We start from the raw sequence: 14,296 nt of genomic DNA on the forward strand, positions 1-14,296 counted from the left end.
TCATGATCATTGATGCCCCACGAGGTGAGATCTTGCATGGTGCCCCAGACCGAGGGAGACTGACCGTCATCTTGAACTTCTTCCATTTTCTAATAATTGCGCCAACAGTTGTTGCCTTCTCACCAAGCTGCTTGCCTATTGTCCTGTAGCCCATCCCAGCCTTGTGCAGGTCTACAATTTTATCCCTGAAGTCCTTACACAGCTCTCTGGTCTTGGCCATTGTGGAGAGGTTGGAGTCTGTTTGATTGAGTGTGTGGACAGGTGTCTTTTATACAGGTAACGAGTTCAAACCGGTGCAGTTAATACAGGTAATGAGTGGAGAACAGGAAGGCTTCTTAAAGAAAAACTAACAGTTCTGTGAGAGCCGGAATTCTTACTGGTTGGTAGGTGATCAAATACTTATGTCATGCAATAAAATGCAAATTATTTAAAAATCATACAATGTGATTTTCTGGATTTTTGTTTTAGATTCCGTCTCTCACAGTTGAAGTGTACCTATGATAATACAGACCTCTACATGCTTTGTAAGTAGGAAAACCTGCAAAATCGGCAGTGTATCAACTACTTGTTCTCCCCACTGTATACTCTGAATATGACATTGTCCACTCTAGAATACTGTTGATGTTAAGCTTAATAGCTTAGCTAACATAGATAGCTAACTGTGGTTAGCAAACTGTTGCTAGCTAACGTTAGATAGATGTAATGAGCACCAAATACCTATAAATATGACTTAAATGACTTAGGATAAATAAGTATACAAAGACACAACTACAGATATGATAGTAATATGTAATAATACATACCCCACACAGAAAGATCACCTCAAACAGAAAGATCACCTCAGTTTTCTTGAGCTGTAGTATTGTTTACCTCAGATCTCCATGGTGACCATTGAGCACTGTTAACCACTTTATCCAACAAAAACAGATGTGCGGTGGCACCCCTAAATCATCATGTACTGGAAAAATATTTTGCATGTGTTGTTTCTACATATATTGGAACACTTTTAGCACCCAGCCATATCAAAATTCAAGAATTGTGTTTTTTGATGCACCCTACTGTGTATAAGAGGTAAAAACGATATAAATACTGTTCGTTTTCTCACACAAACCGCTCGTTTCGTGTCTTAGGCCATCAATGTGTTCTTACGATGGGGAATTGTTTAATTTGGACGATGGGGAATTGTTTTAATTTGGACTCTGTGCATGCTCTTTGAGACAGTGACCACAGACCTGTATTAAATGACTGACAGACAAGAACGTTTTGACCTAAAAATATCAAAATTGAAACTACTGCGGAAAAAAAGACACCTACATCTTGGATGCCCTTGAGGTAAGCTAAAACATACCAAAATTTAATTTCAAAGTGAACTATCCCTTTAAAGAAATATATGGTTATTTTGTTGGCATGACATCAAACTTTTAGCAAAGCCAGGTTTTCGTTGTAAAATAAAAATCAACATACATGAAACTTCATGTAACAACAAGATCGAAGAGAGGTCAAGATCCAATGCGAGACAACCCAAAAGTATTTATCTTAAGACAAGAGCAAACAGAAAAGTAACTTAAAAATCTTAGTGAAACTGGAATCCACAAATGTTGTTTATTAGATAAATGACAAAGAAATTAAATGGATTATAAAATAACCTTTTATTTTATTTTATTTACATTATTTTAACAGAAGGATTTCAACAATAACCATTTATATTTAACATTATCCTTATTCTAAAATCGTACAAATGTTTTTCCTGCCACCTCCGCCCACCCTGTCTGGGGCATATTTTTTAAACATAAGGCGACAACCGCTCCAATGTTTGCCTCCGTCTCCTTTGAAGTCCTCTGGACACTCTCTGTAAGAAATATTAGAAAATTAAAATGTATGGGGAATATAGGATATGATGCACTACAGTAAGCATTAAAACAATAAATATTGCAAACAGTCTTAAAGCTAGGGTGGGAAATTTCACAGAGGCTAGCAATAGCAAGCTAGCTTTGAAAGCATACGATCCCACCCTCCCTTCAGAGTGTCTCCAAAGCCATGCCTCCTCTGCAAAGAGCCAGGAGGAGAGACAGAGTTGGTGGAGGAAAGTGCAACGCTTTTAGATTACCTCATGTCTTAGTCACTGGTGAGACATAACAATAATAATGAATGTGAATAATGAAAAAAAGCAACAAAAAAAAAAAAAAAACATTTTGCAATAATATAATGTCATCAGTTTTTTTTTTTTTTTAAATAAAACCTTTTTCACTTGTTGGTTCAAGAGGAACTGCTAATGTTTGGCATCTATTCTCACTTTCTCTGCACAATGAACATGCTGATGACATGTTTGTTTTTGCAAACAAGTTGCGTAGAGGTATGCAAATGTATTGACAAACGGTAGGACATCCTATATACAGTGATATGCATAAGTTTAGACACCCATGCTAAAGTTTGTGGCGATATGGAAGAAATCCATATCAGCTTTTCATTTTTTCTAATGGGCGGAAACCAATGAGGAAATTTAATATAAAAGAGAGCTAGAAACAGAAGAGGAGGCACGAGTAAAAACAAAACAAAGTGTAGGTTGTTATCGGAGTGGGACACACGCTACCTGAAGCTGAAGGTCGTACTATTCTTTGCTGGAATCTCTGTGCATGCTCTGACTGGGTGCGATCGCCAAAGTGACGGAGAAATTGAGCTCTACTGCATGGTTCGTTCGCCTGCCTGGTGCAACACAATCCAGCCTGGTTCGTTCGCCTGCCTCGGGTACTAGTGGTGATGTCCATCATCTTTTAACCTCACGCCAAAAGTTTCCAAACTCACGCCAAAAGTTTCCAAACTCACGCCAAGTCTCCAAACTCTTTCCCCGGCCCAGGATTTGCGGCCGCTACACAGACTGCTTCACGCAGCCACCACCACACACACACACATACACGCTCATTGTACACGCACACACCCATACACAAACACTCGTTTGAAGTATTTATTTTTCTTTGAGTTTTTTTTCTTTCATTTCTTTATTTTGGTTGAAAATTGAACACAAACTGAGTTTGAAAAAAAAGAACGAACTTTAAGACATGATGGTGAATCAAGGACTATCGTGATTTTGTTGTTGTTTGTGAAATCTTGAACTGAACTTGAACAGCAACCTACTTACTGTCTGTTTGCCTTGCATCTTTTGTTATTTGTCATGTGAGGTAAAAGAAAAAAATACAGACTCTGTGAAAATTTAACTTTGTAGTTTATTTTTATTTATTGTTTTTTTTTTATTGTTTTTTTGCAAAACGTTTTCATAAAATATATTTTTGACCAAACCCTTCAATCTCTGACTGTGTGTCATTTAAGCCCTATTCTATATTATTGTGGGTATTTGAAGGAATTTATTTTCGTTTTTTGTGTAACAGTGGTTTGAGTTATCTTCGGGGAAATTTAACTTCATTATATTTTTTTTTTTACTTGACAAGTTTTACTTGTCTGGCGCCCGAACAATTTAAATTTATTGAGTCAAATTTGATTTGGGGCTGCCACCGTTACAAGTTGACTAAAAAGAGGAATAAAAAATCATCTTTTGGAAATTGAACTTAATGCCTTAATTAAAAAAATTAGGAAAAATCCAACCTTTAAGGACACCAATTTTTTTTGTGAGTGAATAATGTATCGTAAATAAATAAATGTTCTTCCTTAAAATACAGGGTGCATAAGTTTGGACACCCCTATGTTAAATTCTCATAGAGGCAGGCAGATTTTTATTTTTAAAGGCCAGTTACTTCATGGATCCAGGAGACTATGCATCCTGATAAAGTTCCCTTGGCCTTTGGAATTAAAATAGCCCCACATCATCACATAGCCTTCACCATACCTAGAGATTGGCATGGAGTACTTTCCATAAGATCATCTCTCAATGCAAATCAAACCAGCTATTAGGCTATCTGAAATAAAACCATGCCAATCTCTAGGTATGGTGAAGGCTATGTGATGATGTGGGGCTATTTTAATTCCAAGGCCAAGGGAACTTTATCAGGATGCATAGTATGCTGCTGGGGTGCCAGCAGCATGTGTCCAAATTTCAATCCTAACCGTTCTATTTCATCAGAAATGATCTGAAAACAGGCCTTTAAATGTAAAATACCGAACTTGTCCTTTAACTGGGCACTCAAGTAAGTTTGTGCGCACTACGAATCATATTTTTTTCAAATAAAGACATGGTGACACTCATTTTACATTTAGCACACAGTGTAAATGACATGAATATGACAGAGGGCAACTGAATATAGCCCCAGCATAGTTTGAAATCAAGGGTTTAAAGTTTGTCGATCATGTGTCCCCAGTGAAGCTGAACTAATTCACACGGACTGACCGTCTATGCACACTTCAGAATATCTGACAGCTGGATTCGACTAAGTCTGCAAGGACTGTGAAATTAAATGTTTTTTAAATATTCAAAGATTTGTTTAAATGATATAAATGCGTATATTTGCTGAATGCTCATGGTAAATGAGAAAGTATTAATAGTGTTTGCCTTTCTGTTACAAATAATATAAAAGCAAACACTATAATACTTTTTCATATACAGTTTACTTTTTGTTCTATCCAACAACAGGTTCTATCCAGTAACGTATTAGACAAAACTGTTAAACAGAGACCATAAACTAATGAAGACGAAGAATAGGAGCGCTGTGTGCTCAGGGTCGCCAGTAAAAATAAAAGTCAGCTTCACTGGGGACACATTATCGTCAAAATAAAAGTCCTGCTGTTATGAGGACATAAAAGTTTGCGATCTCCAAGACTCGCTTGAAAAGTCGAACGTGGACGTCTTCAAGATCGATCACGATATAAAATTGTCAGATTGCCCACCCCTACGTTAGAGTTCTGAAAAATTAAAGATATCAAACGGAAAGGTACTTTTTTTTTTGTTTTGTTTTTTTACCTGTGACAACATTGTAAAGATGGAGCTTGGTGAAGGCAAGCTTCCCCTTCCCACACTTCATATTGAAACTGGCCATTACCTCATTTGTCATCAACCTGTGGATACAAAAGAAAGAGGATTTAAATGTCCAAATAATTAATTATATACAACACATTATGAAGCGGTTGTTATAGTTTAGTAGGTTTGTCATATCTTGATGTCACACTGGTTTTATAACATGTTAAAATTGACACTTTCGGGGGTGAGCAAAAACACAACGTTTTAGTGTGGGTCCTAAAAGGTTGAAAAAGTTACAGAACAGACGCTACACTTAAAACCTGAAATTGTCTGCTCAATGCAGCGTTAGTGAGGAGCTGACTGACGAGATGATGACGGAAGATTTAGGTTTGAAAACGAAATGTAAAAGTGCCTATTTAAGCAAGTTTGTCATTGTACTGTATTGTTTTGTTTTACATTAAGATCAATAATGAACCTGTAACGGAGACTCAGGCTGATTGGAATCCATGTGCAGCTTTATTAGATACTTCAAAAGAATAGTCAAACAGGCGTGGGTCAAACAACAGTGGATACAACAGCGTAGACAGATCGTAACTCGTAATCGTAGAACAGAAGTAATAAACAGGACAGGCGGCAGGCAGACAGAGGGATAATCCAGATAAACGAAGCACTAGGTCGGTAGGCAGGCAGAAATGGGTCAGAGACGATAAACAGTCCAGGTAAATCAACAAGACAGAATACGGGGAAACGCTCAGAAATGTTAGCAAGGCAAAACAAGACTTCGCGAGGAGAAGTAGGAGAAGCTGGCTTAAATAGTCATAATAATGAGTAACACCTGTGAAGGTGATCAATCCCAGACACGGGAATTATGGGAAATGGAGTTCGAAAAGAGTTAATACTCGGGAGATGGTTCCCGCTGATGGTGATCGGAGGGAACCACAGAGGCTGTATTTGTGACAGAGCCCCCCCCTTGCGAGTGGCTCCTGACACGAGGAGGTAACCGTCGCCGGGGTCTACCTCTGGGCCTTGGGGCAGGTCGATCAGGATGAGCATTATGAAAGTCAGTGGTGAGTGAGGGGTCCAGAATGTCGACGGCGTCGACCCAGGAGCGTTCCTCGGGACCATACCCCTCCCAATCCACGAGGTATTGCAGAATTCTACCCCGGCGACGAGAGTCCAGAATTTCTCTGACACGATAGACCTCCTCGCCGTTGATGATGATGGAGGGAGCCCTCTGGTCACCAGCCTCCTCCTGGATCTCCGCTCCTCTCGGTCCACCAGCGGGCTTGAGCAGAGAGACATGAAAAGTGGGTGAGATACGGTATTCAGAAGGCAAAGATAGACGGAATGAAACTGGTGTGATCTGTTTAGTGATTTGAAAGGGACCTACGAACCTGGGATTGAGCTTCTTGCAAGGTTGTCTGCGGGTGGATAACCAGACCCACTGGCCGGGTTGGTATACCGGACTGGGACGTCGATGGCGGTCCGCTTGTTCCTTGGTTCGACGAACAGCTCTTTGAAGATGGACATGAGCTGCGTCCTAGGTTGCTTCGCAACGTTGGATCCATGCATTAACTGCAGGTAGGTTGGAGGGCTCGCCGGACCACGGGAAGAGTGGTGGTTGGTATCCCAGCACACATTGGAATGGGGTGAGGTTAGTGGCAGGCTTGCGAAGGGAGTTTTGAGCGTACTCGGCCCACAACAGATAGCGGCTCCAATCAGACTGGTTGCGGTGGCAGTATGATCGAAGAAAGCGGATCAGTTCTTGGTTCAGGCGTTCGGTCTGGCCGTTGGCCTGAGGGTGGTATCCAGACGTTAGACTGACGTTTATATTTAGCATCTTGCAGAAGGCAGACCAAACGCGGGAGGTGAATTGAGGGCCCCGGTCAGATACAATGTCTTCAGGAAGACCATATAACCTGAAGACCTGTTCACAGAGGGTTTCAGCAGTTTCTAGAGCAGAGGGTAGTTTGGGTAGAGGGATCAGGCGACAGGATTTGGAGAATCGATCTACGACTGTGAGAATGGTGGTGTGACCCCTGGAGACTGGCAGATCCGTAATGAAATCCAAGGCTATGTGAGACCATGGTCTTTGTGGTATAGGCAGAGGTTGAAGAAGGCCGGCAGGTAGTTGATGTGAGGACTTAGTAGTGTTGCAGATCTGGCAATTGTGTATGTACTGAATAGTATCGGCCTGTAAGGACGGCCACCAGAAGCGATTGGTCAGAAGTTGTACGGTGGCTGTGATGCCTGGATGACCAGAGCTGAGAGAGGTATGGACCTGTTGAAGGACTCTCTGACGCAATGCCTGCGGAACATAGGTGCGATCTAGTGGGCATTCAGCTGGTGGTGGTTCCCTGGTGTGGGCTTCCGAGATCTCGGTCATGATGTCCCATAGTACTGGTGCGAGAATTATGGAAGTGGGAATGATGGATTCGTTGGTAGTCGGAGATGTGGAAGATTCGTGTAAACGTGATAGTGCATCCGCCTTGGTGTTGCGTGAGCCAGGTCGATAGGTGACGGTGAAATTGAAGCGGGTGAAAAACAAAGCCCATCTTGAGTGTCTGTAATTGAGTCTTTTGGCAGTTTTGAGGTATTCGAGATTTCGATGATCGGTGAGTACGGAAAAGGGAAATTTGGAGCCCTCTAGCCAATGACGCCATTCCTCGAAAGCGGCCTTCATGGCCAGAAGCTCACGGTTTCCTACATCATAGTTTTGTTCGGCTGCATTGAGTTTACGTGAATAGAAAGCACATGGATATAACTTGGGCGGCTCACCATGACGCTGGGAGAGGACAGCGCCGAGACCCGTGTTGGACGCATCCACCTCCACAACGAATTCACGGTCCGGGTCCGGGTGATGCAGAATGGGGGCTGAGGTAAATCTCTCCTTAAGGTTTTGGAAAGCTTTGATGGCCTCAGGAGTCCAAGATAGACGTTGTTGTCCCCTCTTGGTCATGGAGGTTAATGGGGCTGCAACTGAACTGAAATTTCGAATGAACCTTCGGTAAAAGTTGGCAAATCCTAGGAAGCGTTGCATCTCTTTAAGCGTTCTTGGTTGGGGCCAGTTAAGGACTGACTGAACCTTCTTATCATCCATAGCTATCCCGCCTGCACTGATGATGTAGCCCAGAAATGATATTGTGGATTGATGAAACTCACACTTCTCTGCTTTGGCGTATAGCTGATGGGAGATCAGACGTTGCAATACAGCACGAACGTGGTTCAGATGTTCCTCCAGGGAATCGGAATAAATGAGGATATCGTCAATATAGACTATGACATAACGATTCAGCATGTCCCGGAACACGTCGTTGATTAACGCCTGAAAGACAGAGGGACTGTTGGCCAGGCCGAAGGGCATTACCCGGTATTCATAGTGCCCAGTCGTCGTGGAGAAGGCGGTCTTCCACTCATCACCCTCCCGGATGCGAATTAGATTGTAAGCGCTGCGTAGATCAAGTTTAGTGAAGATTTTAGCCTTACGGAGCTGCTCGAGGGCGGCTGGTACTAGCGGTAACGGATAGCGGAACTTGACAGTAATGTCATTGAGACCTCTGTAGTCGATGCAAGGACGGAGACCCCCATCCTTCTTCTTTACGAAGAAGAATCCTGCGGATGCTGGTGAAGTAGAGGGACGAATGAACCCCTTGGTTAATTCCTCATCAATATATGCCTGCATAGCCTCTGATTCGGGTTGAGATAGTGGAAACACCCTCCCCTTGGGTGGAACTGTACCTGGCAGCAGGTCTATAGCACAGTCACTGGACCGATGAGGTGGTAGGTGAGTGGCTCTGGACTGACTGAAGGCTTCAGCCAAATCTCGGTATACCTCTGGGAGTTGTGTGGTTGGTGGTTCCTTCAGAGATGTGGATTGAATTGATGGAGGCAGGCAATGTTGATGGCAGAAATCTGACCACTGCTTAATTTGTTTGTCCGTCCAGGAGATACTGGGGTTGTGTGATTCTAGCCAGGGGAGACCCAGGATGATCGGATTGCGCGGAGATTGGAAAATGAAGAAGCGTATGGTTTCTGTGTGCAGGACTCCGATGGTGAGTGAGATGGCCTGTGTGATGAATTGTATCTGACCGGAACCCAACGGACGTCCATCTAATGCCGCCACTGCCACATGAGATTCACAGGGAACAAGAGGAATATGATGAATTTTAGCAAACGACAGGTCCATAAAATTACCAGCAGCTCCTGAGTCTATGAGTGCATCAGTATGGATAGTTAGACCACTAATTTCAACTGACACAGGTATTTCAAAACTAGTAGATTGAATGGCAGATTTACTCACCATAGTGGATCTGCGTGGAGGTCGAGTGGGACAGTTGGATCTCATGTGGCCCGGAAGACCGCAATAGAGACACAAATTTTGCTGTATGCGTCTCTCTCTCTCCTCCGTGCTGAGATGTGTAACTTGTGTAACTCCGATTTGCATGGGTTCGGTCTCAGACGTCTGTGCAACAGTGGGACTAAACTGACGGAAGGGACGTCGAACTCTCACTACATTATCCACCCGTATGGCCAGCTCAATGAATTGATCAAGAGTTTTATCCTCATCCCGACATGCCAGTTCGGATTGCAGATCGGTATTCAATCCCTTACGAAACAGCAGTTTAAGAGGAGATTCTTGCCAGCCAGTCTGAGCAGAGAGTGTCCGAAACGTTAAAGCATATTCAGCGACAGAGCTCGTTCCTTGTCGAAGTGCTAATAACTGTTCACCAACCTCTTTACCGCCTGTCGGATGTTCGAACACCTCCCTGAAGCGTTGCAGAAAATCAGTGAAGGAGGGAAACGTAGCAGAATCCTCACTCCAAACTGCGGTCGCCCAATCTAAAGCTTTTCCCGTGAGCAAGGAGCAAACAAAAGCTATGCGACTGTCCTCAGTGGGATATAGCAATGGTTGTTGTTTAACAAACATCTTGCATTGGAGTAAAAAACCCTTACATTTGGTGGGCGAACCGTCAAACTTCTCGGGGAACGCCAAGCGTGGACTGGCAGCGGTGATCGGTGGCGTGGAAACGGCGGCTGATGGTGGCTGGCTGGGCGGAGGGATACCGCGTTCAGTTAGTAACGGGTGGATGGCTTGAAGCGTTTTGCCCAGGTCCTCCGTGAGCGAGGTGAGACGAACGAGCTGTTGTTGGTGTACTGCCAAGACAGAGGCTTGAGCGCTTAGCTCTGTGGAGAATTGTTGGAAAGCCGCTGGATCTGTGTGTGGCGAAGTCTTCTGTAACGGAGACTCAGGCTGATTGGAATCCATGTGCAGCTTTATTAGATACTTCAAAAGAATAGTCAAACAGGCGTGGGTCAAACAACAGTGGATACAACAGCGTAGACAGATCGTAACTCGTAATCGTAGAACAGAAGTAATAAACAGGACAGGCGGCAGGCAGACAGAGGGATAATCCAGATAAACGAAGCACTAGGTCGGTAGGCAGGCAGAAATGGGTCAGAGACGATAAACAGTCCAGGTAAATCAACAAGACAGAATACGGGGAAACGCTCAGAAATGTTAGCAAGGCAAAACAAGACTTCGCGAGGAGAAGTAGGAGAAGCTGGCTTAAATAGTCATAATAATGAGTAACACCTGTGAAGGTGATCAATCCCAGACACGGGAATTATGGGAAATGGAGTTCGAAAAGAGTTAATACTCGGGAGATGGTTCCCGCTGATGGTGATCGGAGGGAACCACAGAGGCTGTATTTGTGACAGAACCCACCATTCAAGCAATTGCTGCCAATTTGAAAGCAAAAGTAAAATGCACAAATCATATTTTTCCCTTATATTATAACTGAGGATGACATGGGCCCTTAAGTGGGTCTAAGTTTTTAACACTAACCCATTCAAATGATTTGACATTTCTACACACACACACACACACACACAACTACTACTATATACTTACTTGATTCTGGGATTGGGTACGGGGAATGTTTCCCATGTGTTGGTTGACTTTGCGTAGATTGCTGATCAACAGGTGAACCTGTTCACCTGCCAAAATCTTCGACTTTGTTTTGTTTGGAGAGATGGTCCTCCCTGAGAAGGTGGTCTGGTCTGCTTTTCTGAGATGGGCTCCTGAATTTGCCGGGGGGCTACAAGAATCATAGAGTAAATTTACAGCTTAAGACAAATGATTAACTAATTGTAATATGTCATTTTGGTTTTGACATCCACACTATGGATTTTACTATGACATATTACTTAACAATTAGTTAATGGACACATAATGATACCTTTGCAAATCATTAGCTTTGACCCATTGTGGTAATGAACACATTAATTGACACTATTAGTTAATAAAATATATTATTATGGAATTAATACATTATGACAGATTTAATTAATTACTATTATATTAATTCATCTATTAATCATTTAGACTCCATATTAGTTGCTGATGCAGTAATAATTGTGTCATACATTAAAGGGATACTTCACCTCTGGAAAGATGAATGTGTATTTAAAATAGGTCATTTATGTAGAAGAAATGTGAAATTATTTTTGAATTTGGAGCTTTCTAGACTAAGAAAAGCCAGAAAATGTATTTTTGGCTTATGTGGATGAAAGACAACAACTCCCAGAATGCACTTGCTTCGCTGCCCTAGGAGGCCACTCCCAAGCCACGCCTACCGGTAAGAGAGCGCAGTTGAAAACAACAAGGTTAGGCTACTAGCGAGTCTCCGTGATGAGTTTGCCCTGGATTTCGAGATCGCCCAAAATGTCCGGGATTCGGCTTTTGCGTTCTACAGTCGCCATTCATTATGTTTACTGTGGCGAGCAGGACGAGGCTGAGGGCCGCGGGAGAACGGCGCGAGGCCGGTGGCGTCATTACTGAGACGCCCCAGTCTCGCATCTCTCACGGAGGAGCGGGAATTTTCTTAGCAATGTTAAAACGCACATCAACCGATCACTTGTTTAGCGTTCATGTAAACACTACATTCAGATTCACCAATCGGAATGAATTCAGTTAGATTGAAACAAAAGGTGTGCATGTAAACAATGAATGGCGACTGCAGAAAGCAAAAGCAGAATCCCGGACATTTTGGACGATCTCGACGGCTGGACATGTCCAGGAAAAAGAGGATGGTAACCCCTACTACTCAGTTTTCTCCACAGAACAAGAGCCTGTTAACTTAGCTTCCAAAGAAAGACGGCTGAACTATGTGTACATTCTGTGAGTGAGATCCCACCCTCTATGGGCGGGTTGAACAAATGCGGAACAGCTCCTCCTACTGGCTGCAGTCTTTAGCCTCTGGCCAAAAAATCCTCCGATGACGCAATATGACGATTTTTGCGTCATCGGAGGATTTTTTCCAGATAAAAAATACATAAATCTCTCCTCTCAGGGGGATATGAGGGTGGAAAGCACAGTAATTCGAAAATACTACAGTTTTTCTACTAATACAAAGCTTAATGCTAAATCCTGAAGTATCCCTTTAACTCATGATTATCTCTGCATTAGTTAAGAATGAATTAATGCCTATTAGTGCACCCGTATTGTAAAGTGTTACCAGAACTTGTAAAAAAATAAATTATTAAGCATGTTAAGGAAATAAAATAAGATAAATCACGTTCGCACCACATGACATTTTTTAAGGCTACGACCAATTCATCTATATGAATAAACACTCAGTAGTTATGTGTACACAACAGTCTTAATGTTAGAACAATTGTAATAGATATTATTATTTTTTGTATTTTAAAATTGGCATGTCGAAAATCTTTTGACACTTTAAATTGACCCACTAGTGACTAGCACATTTTACACAATAAAGTGATCTAGAATCCACGGCAAAGGACACCTATGGCCACTATTATGCGTGTCATGTGGAGGGCTCCGTAAAATTGATATAAATGAATGCATTTATTTCACGTGCTAGTCACGTTTCCCCGACTCCCCCAACAACTGCGGCCTATAGAGCTGGTAAGTCCCGCCCATCCGTAAAACAATCGTCAATGCAAGTGAATGGGAGAAAATAATTATTTTCTGGTCCCGTTTGAATTTTGCCATGAATGTGAACATATGTTGTCTGTGAATTTTTTATATAATTTTTCTTGTAAAGAATGCTACAATTTAGCTGGTAGAAGTTTGATACGGTTAGACTTTGTGTGAGAGCACTTTGTGGACTACAACTCTTCGCTGCTTTCGACGCGAATCTGAAGAAAGAACAGCCCATTTGGTTTGAATGGTGACATTTGGGTACAAAACACACAGGCATCTCCATCTGTCTCCATAAATTATCGCAGCATTAGCACCGTGATTTGACAAGTGGAGGGAAAATGTGTTATGGGGTGACGTCACATAGGCGACATGTAGTCTTTCTCGTTATGTCTTTTCCACAACTGCTAGCCAAATAATCAACAATATACTGTCAAACTCGTAACATGAAAAATTATATAAAAAATTCACAGACAACATATGTTCACATTCATGGCACAATTCAAACGGGATCAGAAAATAATTATTTTCTCCCATTCACTTGCATTGACGATTTTTCAACCTAGAGGTCCACTTGGGGTTTTACGGATGGGTGGGACAGCTCTATAACCGGACAGCCGGCGCACGTGCAGTTCAGTCAGAAAAATGTGCGCTGAGGCGACTTTCCTATCACTAGGCTACTTGTACTATATAGTTATTATATTTAAGTCACTTTTAACTACATTATTAAAGGTACTCTGGTAGTTAAATAGTAGGCTAGGTGGAAAATCGCGACAGTTCACAAAAATCCATTGCTGCCTCACAGAAAAGGGGAAAAAAAACGAGAAAAAAACCTAATAAACACCCATATCTATTTATATTTTCCTTATCTGTGTTCACTCATCGTCCACAGCAGGTGTGTCAGGATGTTGAAATGTGTGCACTATGCAGTGCCCAGCCCGCGCAGTACAACAGCTGGAGTGAGGTCTTTGATGCCTAACTGTGATTGGTTAGGAATTAATTTCAAATTGATGCCTAGTTGTGATTGGTTAGGAATTCATTTCAAATTTCTTGGGTTACCTGCAATTTTTTTTTTTTTTTTTTTACACACGTCAATAGGCTAAATTGATTTTATTATTATTGTTGTTCATATTATCATCATTATTGTATACTAATAATAATTACTGCGTTTGTCTGACAGCTGCACTGTTATGAAGCACAACTTGATAAATAAATTATGGATGCAATGTACGTCTGTGTCTCATGGAATCCAAATTAAGGCCATGTGTTATAAACGCTATAACCAAAATTTCAGGGTCATGAGGTCCAACTCACCTGATAAGTAGCCCTGATAAAACAGCTAAAACATTTGTCAGGTGGTTTGACTTATGCTATACAGATGTTGATTACTGTTACGCTGTCACTACCTGTATTCATTAGTCGCTGACAAACTGCTGTATTGTGACTTA

At 42.0% G+C, this 14,296-nt stretch overlaps 1 protein-coding gene and 1 long non-coding RNA gene across 2 annotated transcripts in view; one reads left to right on the plus strand and one right to left on the minus strand.

Moving 5' to 3' along the window:
- LOC307150696 (heparan sulfate glucosamine 3-O-sulfotransferase 3B1-like) overlaps positions 1–14,296 on the plus strand; it is a 132,968-nt gene that overhangs the window by 62,282 nt on the left and 56,390 nt on the right. The gene's annotated exons all lie outside the window — the stretch shown is intronic.
- LOC307150701 overlaps positions 1,637–14,296 on the minus strand; it is a 35,043-nt gene continuing 22,383 nt past the window's right edge. The window contains exons 2-4 of the long non-coding RNA XR_013819767.1: positions 10,815–11,001; positions 4,907–5,001; positions 1,637–1,849 (exon numbers count right to left, since the gene is read on the minus strand). This is a non-coding gene — a long non-coding RNA (uncharacterized lncRNA). The remainder of the gene's footprint in view (positions 1,850–4,906; positions 5,002–10,814; positions 11,002–14,296) is intronic.

Source organism: Squalius cephalus (genome assembly GCF_949319135.1).
Source record: "Squalius cephalus genome assembly, chromosome: 2".
NCBI classification, from domain to species: Eukaryota; Metazoa; Chordata; class Actinopteri; order Cypriniformes; family Leuciscidae; genus Squalius; species Squalius cephalus.